This window comes from Sminthopsis crassicaudata, chromosome 1 (assembly GCF_048593235.1).
Source record: "Sminthopsis crassicaudata isolate SCR6 chromosome 1, ASM4859323v1, whole genome shotgun sequence".
NCBI lineage: Eukaryota > Metazoa > Chordata > Mammalia > Dasyuromorphia > Dasyuridae > Sminthopsis > Sminthopsis crassicaudata.
In genome coordinates, this window is record NC_133617.1 from 141,286,053 (window position 1) to 141,300,944 (window position 14,892).

Genomic DNA, 14,892 nt, shown 5'->3' on the forward strand with positions numbered 1-14,892 from the left:
CTTTCTATCTCTTGCTGCTGGATTTTGTTGGTAACATAGAAATGCCAAAATTTATGTGGATTTATTTTATATTCTGCAAGTTTGCTAAAGTTATTGTTTCTAGTAGTTTTTCCATTGATTCTCTACATTCTCTAAGTATACTATCATATCATCTGAAAAAAGTGATACTTTTGTTTCCTTGTTATCTATCTTAATTCCTTCAATTTATTTTTCATCTCTTTTTGCTAAAGCTAACCTTTCTAATGTAAAATTGAATAGTAGTGGTGATAATGGGCAATCTTGTTTTCATCCGATCTCATTAGAAATGCTTCTACTTTATCCCTGTTACATATAATACTTGCTGATGGTTTTAAATAGTGCTACTTGTCATTTTAAGGCAAACTCCATTTATTCTTGTGCTCTCCAGTATTTTTAATAGGAATGGATATTGTATTTGTCAGATGCTTTTTCTATATCACATGAGATAATCATGATTCCTGTTATTTTGGTTATTGATATAGTCAATTATGCTGATAGTTTTCCTGAAATTGAACCAACTCTGCATTCCTATTATAAATCTTACATAGTCATAGTGTATTATTCTGGAGATAACTTGCTATGATTTCTTTGCTAATATTTTATTTAGGATTTTTGCATCAATATCATTAGGGAAATTGGTTTATAATTTTTCTGTTTCGTGTGATGTTTTGTTTCTCTAAATTGTAGTCCTTCTCTTGGGGGCAGGATTTTTTGGGGTGCTTGGCTTCACTTTCAGTTCAAATAATCCCAAAATGCAGTCAGGAATTAAAATCTTTTACTGTCTCTTTCCAAATCTTATCTCCAGATCCTTTATTTTCTCCTTCAAGTCTTGCCTCTTTCACTTGGGGCTCAGCTAGCTTTCTTAGAGACCTTTCTCTGTCTTTGGTTCCCCAGAGCTCTTGTCCGAGTGTCTCCAGCCAGCACCACAATGGAATCTCGAATGACTCTTGACTCTGAATCTCCTAGAGTGTGGGAATCAGACTCTGCCTCCCAGAATGTGGGATTGTGGGTTTCTCAGGAGTCAATCCTAGATGTGAATCTCCTGGAAGTCCATGAACAGGCTTTTCCTTTAGACTTGTGAATCTGCTGGAATTGAGAATCCACTGAATCCTGGCTCTCTGAATCTCCTTGAGCTTCCCTGAAGTTCTCCTGGGAAGTCCTCTCTTAGACTCAATCTAGAATGACTGTCCCCACTGAATCTGGCTCCTTCTATACTCCCAGAGAGTGGGTTTGTGGGTAATCCCTGGGCTTGTGGGAACTCCTTAAAGGACCAATGAGCGAACTCCTTTAAAGGTGTAAACTCCTTTAAAGGTTTGAACTCCTTTAAAGGTGTGAACTCTGAACTAGAGAATTGTTAAGTATCAGGCTAAATTAGATAATTATATCCATTCCAGTGACTTAGCACCTTGTAAGAATTCTAACAGTTTTGGCTCTTCCTGGTTTAGTAGTTATCACTATAACTATGTCATAAAAGGAATTTGATAGGACTCTTTCCCCTATTTTTCTTTTCTTTTCTTTTTCTTTTTTTTTTTTTTTTACTGAGGCAAGTGGTATTAAGTAACTTGCCCAGGGTCACACAGCTAGGAAATGGTAAGTGTCTGAGATTAGATTTGAACTCAGGTCCTCCTGACTTCAGAGGTGGTGCTCTATCCTAGCTGCCCCATTGTGCTACCTAGCTGCCTTCTCCCCTTTTCTGAATATTTTTTGTAGTATTGGAATTAATTGTTCTTTAAATATTTGGTAGAATTCACATGAAAATCCATCTGGCTCAGGAGATTTTTTTTTTTTAGGGAATTCATTAATGGCTTGTTCAATTAATTTTTCTAAAATGGGATTATTTAAGTAATTTATTTCTTCATCTATTAATCTGGGCAATCTATATTCTTCTAAAAAATTAGATTTTTAGTGAAAATCCATTTCACTTAGATTATCAGATTTATTGGCATACAGTTTGTCAAAATAGCTCCTAATTATTGCTTTAATTTCCTCTTTATTGGTGATAAGTTTACCATTTTCATTTTTTACATTAGTAACTTAGATTTCTTCTTTCTTTTCTTAAATCAAATTAACCAAAGGTTTATCGATTTTGTTTATTCTTAGTTTTGTTCAATAGTTTTATTACTTACAATTTTATTAATTATTTGATTTTCAGATTTTATATTTGATATTTCATTGGGGAGGGTTAATTTGTTCTTTTTCTTGTTTTTTAGTTGCATTCCTAATTCATTGCTCTTCTCTTTCTCTGTTTTATTCATGTAAGCATCTAGTGACATAAAATTTCCTCCAAGAGCTGCTTTGGCTGCTTCCCCTAAGTTTTCGTATTTTGTCTCATTGTCATTCTCTTGGATGAAATTATTGACAAAAGAAGGAAGTTGAGTATAGATTTGCTCTCTATTTCTTCTTGCAACTCACTTAACTTCTCCTTTAAGACTCTGGATACTATATCACTTAGTTGCATATATGTTTAGTATTAATATTACTTTATTATCTATGGTACCCTTTAGCAAGATGTAGTTTTTTCTTTATCTCTTTTAATTAGATCTTTTTTTCTTTTGCTTGATCTGAGATCAGGATTGCTATCCTTGCTTTTTTTTTTATTTCAGCTGAAGCATAATAGACTCTACTCCAGCTTTTTACCTTTACTCTGCATGTGTCTCTCTACTTCAGATGTGTTTCTTATAAACAACATATTGCAGGATTCTGGTTTTTAATCCAATCTGCAATGTGCTTCCTTTTTATGGAAGAGTTCATCCTATTGACATTCACAGTTAAAATTATTAATTCTGTATGTCTTGCATCCTACTTTCCCCAAATTATACTTTATTTTTCTCCTTTTACCCTTTTTCTCCTCACTAATGTAGTGCTCACAACCAGCACCTCCCTCAATCCATCTTACTTTTTTTTTCCAATCCTTGGCCCCTTTCTAATTCTTTTCTTTGATTTCTGACTTCCCTTCTATTAGCCTCCTCATTTCCTTTTCCCTTTCTCCTCCTACTACCTTGAAGAGAAAGACAAATTTCTATACCAAACTAAATGCATGTGTTATTATTCTCTTTTTGAGCCAAATCTGATAATAATGAGTTTCAAACACTGCTTATCCCATGCTGCTTTCCCTCAACCACACAAGTCTTTTGTGCCTTGTCATGTGGCATAATTTACCTCATTTTATCTCCTCTTTCCTTTTCTCTTAGTATAATCCCTTTTCCACTTCTAATTTCTTTTTTATATTATTACATTAAAGTCAGTTTATAACAACACACTCTTAAATGTACCCTTTCTAACTGCCCTGACAAAGATATAGTTCTCAAGAGTTATACGTATCTTCTTCCCATATAGGGATGTACACATTTTAACCTTTAAAAAACAGATTGTTTTTTTCTTCCATTTACCTTTTTATGCTTTATTTCAATTTTATATTAGGAGATCATATTTTCTGTTTGGCTCTTGCCTTTTCTTTAGAAATTATTGAAAATTCCCTATTTCATTGAGTTTCCATCTTTTTCCTTGAAAGATAATGTTTAATTTTGCTGGGTAATTGATTCTTGTTGTATTCCATACTTCTTTACCTCCTGGAATATCATGTTCTAGGCCTTCCAGTTCTTTAATGTGGAAGCTGTTGGGTCTTGGGTAATTCTTATTGTGAGTCCTTGATATTTGAATTGTTTCTTTATGTCTTCTTGGAATATTTTCTCCTTGATCTGATAATTCTGGGATTTCACTACAATATTCCTTGGAATTTTCATTTTGGGATCTCTTTTAGGAGATAATTAGTAGATTCTTTTAATGAGTATTTTACTCTCTGGTTCTTGATTTACTTCATGATTTTCCTTGATGATTTCTTGAAAAATGTTGTTTAGGCTCTTTTTTTTCTCATATGGATTTCAAGTAGTCCAATGATTCTTAAATTCTTTTTCCTGAATCTATTTTCCAGGTCAGTTGTTTTTCTAATGAGGTATTTTACATTTTCTTCTGTTTTTAAATTTAAAAAAAAAAAATTTGTTTGATGGATTCTTGATTTTTCATTGAGTCATTCACTTCCATTTGTCCAATTCTAATTTTTAGTGAATTATTTTCTTCAGTTAGTTTTTTTTTTTACCTCCTTTTGCATTTGGCCAATTGCACTTTCTTAAAGGAGTTGTTTTGTTCAGTAGACTTTTTTCCCCATTTCCTCAATTCTAAATTTATTTATTTAATATTTCCCCCCAGTTAACATTTAAAACAATTTTTTTTACATTTGTTTCTAAAATTTTAGAGTTCTAATTTCTCTCTCTTATTTCCACCCATAGTTAAGAAATCACATAAGAAGTTTTGCAATTTTCATAAAAGTCATGTGAAAGAAAAGCTAGATCTCCCATCCTAATATAAATAAAAATTTTTTTAAAAGAGAGAATGCTTCAATCTGTATTCAAACACAATTCCTTCTCTGGGTATGGATAGGATTTTTCATCATAAATCCTTCAGAATAGTTGTGGATCATTGTATTGCCAAGATTAACTAAGTTATTTATAGCTGGTCATCTCAGAACATTGCTATTACTTTGTATACAGCACATTTCACTTTGCTTGAGTTCTTGGAGGATTTTCCAGTTTGTTTTTTTGGTTTTTTTCTGAGAGCATCCTGTTCATCATTTCCCACAGAACAATAATATGCCATTACAAACACATATCATACTTTATTTCGATTTTTTTTTGTCCTGAGAGCTTCTATGAATATTTTTTGTATCTATAAGTAATTTTCCTTTTTCTTTTTTTAAATTTCTTTTGGTATTCATGCCTACTAGTGGTGGTATTAGGTCAAAGGATATGCATGACTTTTTAGCCTTTTAGGCATAGATCACATCTTTTGATCATTTATCAATTAGTGAATGGCTCTTATTTTTTTATAAATTTGACTCAGTTCCCCTTATGTTTGCAAAATGAAGCCTTATCAGAGAAACTTGGTTCAAAATTATTTTTACAATTACTATTGCTAATAATTTCTCCCTATTTTTTTTCTCCTTTCAGCCAGTCTCTCCTCAAAAGTGTTTTGCTACCAACCATTCTCTCCTTCAATATGCTCTTTTATCACCCTTTTCTGGGTTTGTATTCTAGTCTTCCCCCTCTCCATAGTAACTCTCTTTGGTGAAAGCTCTTTTTGGGGTTGTTTGCTCATTTTTAAAGGCTGAGACCTGTTCTTAGGGCACAGAGGAGACTGTCCTGAACCTTTTCTGCAGGGCAACAGGAGTTTCTCATTGACTGTGCAGGGACTGGAGCTGCAGACTTCCTCACTGTGCTGCGTGGCCTGGCCAAGTCCCACCTGTTATGCTGGGGTTCAGGAGCTCACAATTTGCCTTCTGTAGTTGTATTGGGGGTCTCACAGCTGATCTGGGCTTCTGAACAAGACAGAGTAACCAATGCTGCTATATTTGGGCTAAGAACCTCCTGCTAGGTTCCCTCACTGGGCTTCTCTGTACCAGGATTGCCTATACTACACTGGGTTCCTCCTTGTCCAATTGAGACAGACCTTTCCTGAAGTTGTCCTAAGATATCTTAAGCTAGAACATTATTTCCAATAATAATAATATTATAATGGTAGTAATAGTAATAAAGCTCCAAATATTTATGGGTTCTGTCACTCCTAAATTTGTTCATGATCTAGTATTGATTCTGAAAGAAGCCAGGAAGAGCTCAGGCAATGTCTGTCTCTGCCATCTTGGCTCCCACTTTTAAAACTTTACAATCTGATTCCAACTTTTCTTTCCAGCCTCATTGTATATTCCTTTCACTCCTGCACTTTGTCTTTTTTTTCTTTTTTGGCCTTCTGTTGGGATTACTAGGTGAGAACTGAGGTTGTCTGGATGGTGACAAGGTGAGAATTCAGGTTTTCTGGACAATTACAAGGTGAGAACTCAGGTTGACTTGATAGAGGGGGCAAGCTCATTGGCTGGGGTGGTTCTTCCCAGAAGCCCCTGCATTATCCCACGCCCATTCTCTGGGAGGATAAAAAGAGACAGCACTGGGCGCAGAGAGCAGATCGGCCTGAAGAAGGATAAGAGTTGGAGGAGATTCAGAGCCAGGATTCAAGAGAAAGACTCTCTGCATTACATCAGGCCTGACGGGGCTCTCTGCAGGAAGGGAAGTCACTTCTAAGGACAAGAGTTAACAGCAACTGCCTGGAGACAACGGTTCACTACAGGAAGAAGAATCTGTCTTAAAGATTTGAGTAGACACAGCAGATCTCTTCCCAGAGAGCGATCCGGCAGCTTCTAGAGACGACAGCTCGCTACAATTGGCGCCCAACGTGGGGCAAGGACTTTTGCTTATTCTGACAAGAGGAGCTAGACCAGACCTTTGCAATTTGGCGCCCGAACAGGGACTTGAACCCTGGACCCTCGCTATAGCCTTCTATTTTTATTCATGATCTCTTTTTCCCTCTGTTTCTGGATCTCTGAAGTTCCTCTTATCCCTACTTGATAGCATCCCTCTATTATTATAATAATAGCTTCAGTATCATCTTCTGCATGAACCTTTTCCTGCTTCTCCAACTGCTTCAGGCAATCACCTTGGCAGGAAGCCTCTCTTTGGCCTTAACCTACCTTTCTAGTCTCATTCTTTGGACACTTCTCTTTCTCCCATATTCTGCATTCCAGTTAAACTGGACATTGTTCCTTCCTGATGATACTCCATCTCCCTTCTCCATGCATACCTGTGATGTGTTGCTGCCATTCTTTTGTCTCATCAACTTTCCTCCTTCTTTAAGATGCAGCTCATGCACCATGTTCTGCATGAAGCCCATCCTGTCCCCCAACTGCTATCGCCCTTCCTCTTAGACTACCTTCTATTGAATTCTAGTGTGTGACATATTTATATATCCTTTCATTTTCTATTTGTATTACATAAATATATATGTGGTGTGTCTCTGTGTGTGTGTATATATATACACATATATACACACACACACATATACACACATTTGCTTACTTGCGCACACACAATGTATTTGTCTCCCCCATTGTACATTTTAAGAATTTAAGTTTTTTTGTAAATAGAGTTGTTGTTTCTTTGTACTTTTATTTTCAGTACCTAAAAAAAAAAAGTGCCTGATATTTAGGAGAGTTTTTAAAATAATTATTGAAGAGTTGATTTTACCCTGTCTGTCTTGTCTTTTTAGCCCTTATTATTATCATTATCATTATTATTTTTTGCTAAAACAATTGGGATTAAGTGAATTGTCTAGGATCACACAGGCAGGAAGTGTTAAGTGTCTGAGGTCAGATTTGAACTCAGGTCCTCCTGACTTGAGGGCCAGTGCTCTATCCACTGCACCACTGTAACGTGCTCTCCTGGCAGTTACAATTACTAGTCTGTCCTAGACCCACCAGAGTACCTTTGACCACTGTCCTTTGCAGTGTGAGCTCTACCCGGCTCGCCTCCTCTGAGGCCTTCTAAGGTCTCTGGCCACAATCTCTTGAATCTATAGCTTAGTAACCGGTAGCGCACTCAAGAACAACCACGTGTAATCTTAAAAGCCTTTATTATACCTACTCACATAATGCCCTAACTGATGCCCTGACTTGTTGGTTCCCTGGTGAACACCTGGTCAGAAGACCCATGTGTTCACTACCAAAACCCTTACCTCTTTTGGCTACCCATCTTGGCTTGGCCACCCAGCTGGGGAGCCAGGGTGAACAGCAGGAGGTTAAAGAGGGCGGTTGCTGCCTGCAGTGGGCTTATATAGGGCCTGTGAGGTCACACACACAGCCAATCAGCGAGAGAGTCACCCATTACAAAACTATCTCAATATGGCCAGGATCCCGCCCAAGGGCAGTCCTAATATCCACAAAAATTACTTCTGGGCCTCAATCCCGATGCACTGTGTCCGCCCATTTAAAGGGCCCTTACAATTCCCTTTCTCTTGTTTTGCGGGAACCGCACATCTCACCAAGCTAAACTTTTAGCACCAGCTGTAGTTCACTTGGTCCATGAGATGACAGAGTGTTATGCCCAAGGAGGAACAAAGCAGCAGATTAGTAAACAGAAGTATGACAATGAGAATCAGGCTCAACAGTGGCCCAAGTGTTCAACCCATTCATCAAAGTCATACTCGAGATAATATGCCAAAGAGGTTGGATGCCAATGAGGTAGGATGTCAACACTGAGGTGGGAAGTCAACAAGGTAAAACATCACAATTCTAGTTAACAAATATTAGTAGGTAGGTTGTCACAATTCTAGTTACATTTATCACAGTTCTAGACCAATTCTAGTTTCTTACAATTTTCTGTTGCACTTTTCACACTCCTAGAACAATTCTAGCTTATCACAATTCTCAATTGCACTTGTCACAATTCTAGAACAATTCTAGCTTATCACAATTCTCTATTGCACTTTTCACAATTCTAGAACAATTCTAGCTTATCACAATTCTCAATTGCACTTGTCACAATCCTAGAACAATTCTAGTTTATCACAATTCTCAATTGCACTTTTTCACAATTCTAGAACAATTCTAGCTTATCACAATTCTCTATTGCACTTTTCACAATCCTAGAACAATTCTAGCTTATCACAATTCTCTATTGCACTTTTCACAATTCTAGAACAATTCTAGTTTCACAGGTGCACATAAGCAAAGTCATGTCCAGTAACATTGTCTCAATAACAATGGCAGGTGGGTGTGTTGGTTTTTCACCCACTAATTTAAAAGCATAGTCCTTCAATAGAAAGCATAGGGCAAAGCCTCTTCCCAGGCCACCATATGGCAAGTGGCCACGGGAGAAGCAAGCAGGCCCATTGTCCATTTACAGTCTTTATATTGCGTATCACCCAAAACAGTCCATTTCAGCTGCAACACTGGAACTGTGTCTGGTGTCTCTGGTGTCATGGTCAGGAGGGACATTGCTGCCATCAGCGTCTGAAGGGCTGCTGACATCTGGCTGGTCTCTCTGGACTGTTGTCTGGTCCTTCTCTTGGATCCCCAGGTTACAAATGTCTCTGGTGGGGATGAACTCTACTGCTGGATCTGCACCTAGGAAGGAATGTACCCAGGGCCCAACTTGGGCCTTTCCAAATGCCATCCAGGCCTTTCCACATCACAGTGGAAACAAAGTTGTTGTCAAAAAGATCAAAAGTCAGACAAAAGTTAGTCTGTCACTTAGCTGCACTTTCTGTGTATGCCCGAAGTGCATTGCTAAGGTAAAAGGCAAAGAATTTAAAAATGTAAAACCAAAATAGATTAAAAATATAAAACCAAAATAACTTTAAAATGTAAAATCAAAATACTTTGAAGATGTAAAATCAAAAATGTTTAAAAATGTAAAATCAAAATTTAAAAATTGTAAGCAATCACATATCCCAAAATTCCCTTCTCTTGTTTAGAAGAGAAGATCTTGGGGATAGTCTGTGCAGTAATGACTTTACTAGAACACTCGGCTATATCCCTGAATTCTTTTGCCTAAAAATCAAAGTTTGAGTTTCTGATACCGAATTGTACTTCAGGAGTGTGAATCAATAAATCTGATATTACTTTTCCTCCTGGGTCAAAGATCACACACTGTCTATTTATTCTAGTGATTAAAACAACAATTTTCCAACCCATTCTAGACATAAACACTGTTTTATAAGTACCCGTAGGGGGTTGGGAAATCAAGCTCACCTGTGGAAGTGGAAAATCCACGAGGTAATAAAAGAGGAGTTCCAACTCTCCAAAGACGATCCTAGCAGTTTTACAAGTATAAAACAACACTCTCTCTAACTGCAAGGTCTTGTCCCTGTAAGGTTTCTTAGAAATTAACTGAACTGTATTTTTAAAACTTTTCTGATTATACTCAATACCCCACAATTCCTTTTTGCCTTGGGACATAAAGCCTACTCCTGTCCTTTGAAATGAAGACACAGGAGTTTTGAATGGATTAATGGGCAGTGCTGATGGTATTATCGCCCTTCCTTTTCCTCCTCCCCCTACTCCCTTGGCCCAAGAAGGTGAGGCAGAGGGAAGAAGAATTGGAAAATTCCCCAAAGGCTGATTTAAAATCAAACCTGAGCTTTGCACATAAAAAGAACTAAACTTCTTCTCAATGAAAGAGTAATGGATAAATTCCTTAAAACAACAATGCACGAGGTAAACCAACAAAATGCTAAGAAGAATTTCTACAACTGAAGTCCATGTGGTTCCTTTATTTCCTTCCTTAGTTTCAGCCACTGGTTTGAACTCTTCCTGTTCTATCTGTAGTAACCTAGCTTTTTCTTCTTTCTCTAGCTCCATCTGTAGTTTAACCTGCAATTCCAGCAACTCTTGCTGTGGCATTTTATACTCTCTACTGTCATACAATCGCATTAGCTCTAGGTTGCTCCCTCTCCTAGCTCTATTTACTGGGTGTGGGGATAGCCTTTGTGGAGCTTGATTACAAGCTTCCTGCTGTTCTTCAGTGGTGATCTTTGTTAAAAGATCTTCCATCTGGCTCTTTAACCTCTTTATATAATAAGCATTATGTTCAGCTGTGTCCTTGAGCCTGATCCCAGAGTTACCTGGGTCCATATTGCTTCTCTGTCTTCCCTCTTAAGTGGCGTTTCTACCGGATCTTTCAGAATCTTAATTCTGAATATTAAATATTTTCAAAACCTGATAATTCCTGATGCGTCCACGTTGGGCGCCATATGTAACGTGCTCTCCTGGCAGTTACAATTACTAGTCTGTCCTAGACCCACCAGAGTACCTTTGACCACTGTCCTTTGCAGTGTGAGCTCTACCCGGCTCGCCTCCTCTGAGGCCTTCTAAGGTCTCTGGCCACAATCTCTTGAATCTATAGCTTAGTAACCGGTAGCGCACTCAAGAACAACCACGTGTAATCTTAAAAGCCTTTATTATACCTACTCACATAATGCCCTAACTGATGCCCTGACTTGTTGGTTCCCTGGTGAACACCTGGTCAGAAGACCCATGTGTTCACTACCAAAACCCTTACCTCTTTTGGCTACCCATCTTGGCTTGGCCACCCAGCTGGGGAGCCAGGGTGAACAGCAGGAGGTTAAAGAGGGCGGTTGCTGCCTGCAGTGGGCTTATATAGGGCCTGTGAGGTCACACACACAGCCAATCAGCGAGAGAGTCACCCATTACAAAACTATCTCAATATGGCCAGGATCCCGCCCAAGGGCAGTCCTAATATCCACAGAAATTACTTCTGGGCCTCAATCCCGATGCACTGTGTCCGCCCATTTAAAGGGCCCTTACACACCACCTAGCTGCCCCTTTAGCCATTACTTTAAAAAATACATCATCTTGTCTTAGAAAGTTATCGTGTTCCTAATATTTGAAAACACATTCTTATCTCTGAAAATTTTGATTATGTTTGTATTGTCACATAGATATAGGTAGTCATTCTCTTATAATAGGAAGAATGAATTAGTTCTTTATGAAGTAATTATAAATGTCAAACCAACTATTTCCTCTTTTTTTTGGAGCTAGTAGATCAGAGGAAAAAACAGACATTTTGTATGTAGAGTTCATATAGGCATTTGACAACCCCTCAAAGTATTCTTCTAGAAAAGATGAACAAATGGAAATTGGATATTAGTAATGAGATGGCCTAAAAGATTGTTAAACAACTACAATTGTTGTTGGCTGATTGTGGGCAACCTGAAGTGAGGCTTGGAGTGATATGCCATAGCGTTCTGTCTTTGGTCCTGTTCTGTACAACTTGTCAAGTAGGTTATTAGGATAAAGACTTACTAGGCATAATTATGAAATTTGTGGCAGAATTTAATGGCAGAATTCAGATGATTGAAGACAAAAAGATGACATTTGATATTTTAGTGCAGATAACGTATTAGACAGGAAACCAAGAGACCAAATTCCTAGTCATGACTTAGCCCATAAATAACTACCATATGATTTGTGTCCATTTTTTATATTTTGATTTCCTAATCTGTCAAATGAAAAAAGTTAGACTAGATGGGTTTTAAAGTTCTTCCCAAAGTTAATATTCTTAATAAATACTAGCATAGTTCTAGGCATATGCCCCTAGGTGTTTACAAATGTTTATTATTGGAATGCATAAATGATGAATGAATGAATGAAACTAAAATATGCAGAAGAGAATAACTGGGATAGTAAGAGGTCTTGAAACCATGCCATATGAAAAATGTTTGAAAGAATTAGGAATATGTAAACCTAAAAAAGGCTAAGGGAAATCTAATAGCTGTCCTCTCAAGTACTTTGAGATTTGTTATGTCAAAGTGTTAATTGACTTATGTAGCTGAAGAAGACAAAATAAGGACCAAAAGGCTTGGAAATTATTATAGGAGGCCTATTTTGACTGGGGGTTGCCAGGTACACAATAGTTAGAACACTGGGCTTGGAATCAGAAAGACTCATCATATTTTTTTTTTAAGCTTTTTATTTTCAAAACATGGATGGATAATTTTTCAACATTGTCCCTTGCAAAACCTTATGTTCCAATTTTCCTTCCCTTTCTCTTATTCCCTCTCCTAGATGGCAAATAATCAATATGTTAAATATGGTGGAAATATATCATCATATGTTCTAATCTGACCTCAATACTTATTATTATTATTAGGTGAAAAGTCATCTATTTATCTTAATTCCTCATCTGTAAAGTGAGCTAGAGAAAGAAATGGCAAACTTCTCTGGTATTCCTGCCAAGAAAGTCTCAAATGGGATCACAGAGAGCTGGACGTGACTGAAAATGACTGGACAGCAAGATTCTGACTCTACAGATAAAGAACCACCTAATAGTAATTAGAGCTGACAGTAAGAACTGCTTACATTTAGAAGTATTTACAGTACCATGTCAGGCCGTTGTAGAGGTGGTTCCCACTCCGAGGGGGAGTTTTGGCAGGATCAGTGCTCTCAACTTTTCTGGTCATATTCCCTGTCAGTAAGAAGTATTTGAGCATTAATGCCCTAATTAGGTAGATGTATATACATTTGCAAATTATATACATATACTACTCTGCTAATCATTTTAAATAATATTTTCATTTTTCTCAATTATATTTTCATATATTTCCCTATTTACATGAAAACCATTTTTTAACATTTGGGATTTTAAAAACATTTTGAGTTCCAGATCCTGTCTCTCTGTCCCTGCCCTGTCCTGTTCCTTTTGTCCCCCTCCCTGAGAGGGTGAGCCCTTCAATGTAGGTTATACATGTGTAATCAATATTCACTTAGTGCAAGAAGGCAAGAATAAAAAAAAGAAAAGAAGGTGGAAAACAGCACGCTTCAGACCCTGTTCAGACATTAGCTCTTTCTCTGGAGGTCCAGAGTTTCACCATGAGTTTTTTGGGATCATTTCCACTTACTGTGTTGCTAAGAATATTCACAGTTCTTTATTGTACAGCATCGCTAGGCCCCGTCCCCAAATTAACTAATCAGATACATCTTCAGTTACACAGAGAGAGCATTTATAGAAACATCTCCGCTCCCACCTTACAAGCCAGAGGCTGGGGGCAGGGGTAGGGGGGGAGTGCATTAAATAGCAAAAGACTCAAGCCTTCTCATTGGATAGACTTAAGAGGAAGTAACCATCCTTGACCAATGGTGGTCAACGTTGTCTACTTCCTTTGGGTCTCATCACTTCCTATCATTTCCTGTAACTGACCTAAGGTCTTAAGCTTTTACAGACCTCTAGGCCCATAGATCATGTGACTTCCTGCAACCTGAGGTCCGAGGCCTGGTCTTCCTGCACTGTGAATAGGGATCACGTGACTTAGGCCTAGTCTCCTAGACTGAGAAAACTTCGCCCAGTCAGCGCCACTTACTGTGTACAGCGCTCTCTTGTTCAGCTTCCTTTGTGTCATTTGTGTAAGTCTGTCCAAGCTTTTGTGAAGTTATCCCGCCTTGTGTCTCATGCCTAGCACAGTAGTATTTGATGGCAATCCCATGTCACAGCTTACTGAGCCAGTCCCCGCCTGGCGGGCGCCCCGTCTCCAGGCCCAGCCACTGCAGAAGAGCTGCTGGGGGATGCTGTTAAGCAGACGTGACCTCCTCTTTTTGTGATCTCTTTGGGCCGGAGATTTAGCCGCGGTTCTGTGGGATCCAAAGGCATGCCTAGTTTTATAGCCTTTGGGCGTGGTCCAGAAAGTTCTTTCTGCTGAGTGGTTAGGTGTGTCCATACCTTCAGCTACTCTAGTCATCTCCCAGTCTCCCAGGTGAGAAAAGTGCGACTGTGGGAGCTCCTGTGGAAACAGTGCTGGGTCCTGCGGCCACTGGAGAGCCGTGGGGGCTACTGAAGGGGCCGTGGCGGGCTGCGCCCCGCTGGCCCCACTGGCGGCGGCCCAGGAGACGGGCTGGAGAGGGAACACCACGGCCCTGATGAGGGCTCCTGGAGGTCAGGACTTAAAGGACAGCTCCCGGGACAGCTGAGGCTCCCCTGCACCCCCTGGGAGCGGCGCAAGGGTGGGGAGTTTGGGGACTCCCTTCAGGCGGTGCAGAGGCTCTCCGTAAAGGAATTTACAGACCCCAACACCTGGAGTGATAAAAGGGTTTGTTATGGGGATTGGAAGTGAGGTTAAAGTCTGGTTAGGGAGATAGGTACTCCAGCGGCAGGGCGCGCCGCCGGTCCGGCCCCCTGCACAGAGAGCGCTCCGGCCCGGCCCTCTAGTAATGGGAGCTTTGGCCACAACCGAAGGGCGGGGTGCCGTCCCAGGTCGGCTCCGGCTCGGTTCCGCTCGAGCTGGAACTTGAATTGAATTCTATGAGTTTCCAGACTGAGCCAGTCCCACCCAGGTAAGGGGAGCCGTTTGTCCCTCCGCCTGTCCCTCCCTGAGGCGGATTGTCAGTGTCCGGGTCCCCTCCTCATCCTGAGCTCAGGTGAAACAGGAGGAGGGCCTGACCCTGGGGATGACGGTGTGAACAGAGATAAGAATTGGATGCAA

The 14,892-nt window shown here is 39.3% G+C and overlaps 1 protein-coding gene across 5 annotated transcripts in view; it reads left to right on the forward strand.

The window, feature by feature from the left end:
* The window catches only part of RGS22 (regulator of G protein signaling 22), a 171,562-nt gene that overhangs the window by 15,476 nt on the left and 141,194 nt on the right, over positions 1 to 14,892 (forward strand). Inside the window, exon 1 of one of the 5 annotated variants that reach the window (XM_074268279.1) lies at positions 13,621 to 13,819. The exons of the other annotated variants lie outside the window; for them this stretch is intronic. The gene's annotated coding sequence lies outside the window, so the exon portion shown is untranslated. Of the gene's footprint in view, positions 1 to 13,620; positions 13,820 to 14,892 lie in introns of those variants that run through there. 5 annotated transcript variants of the gene reach the window in all.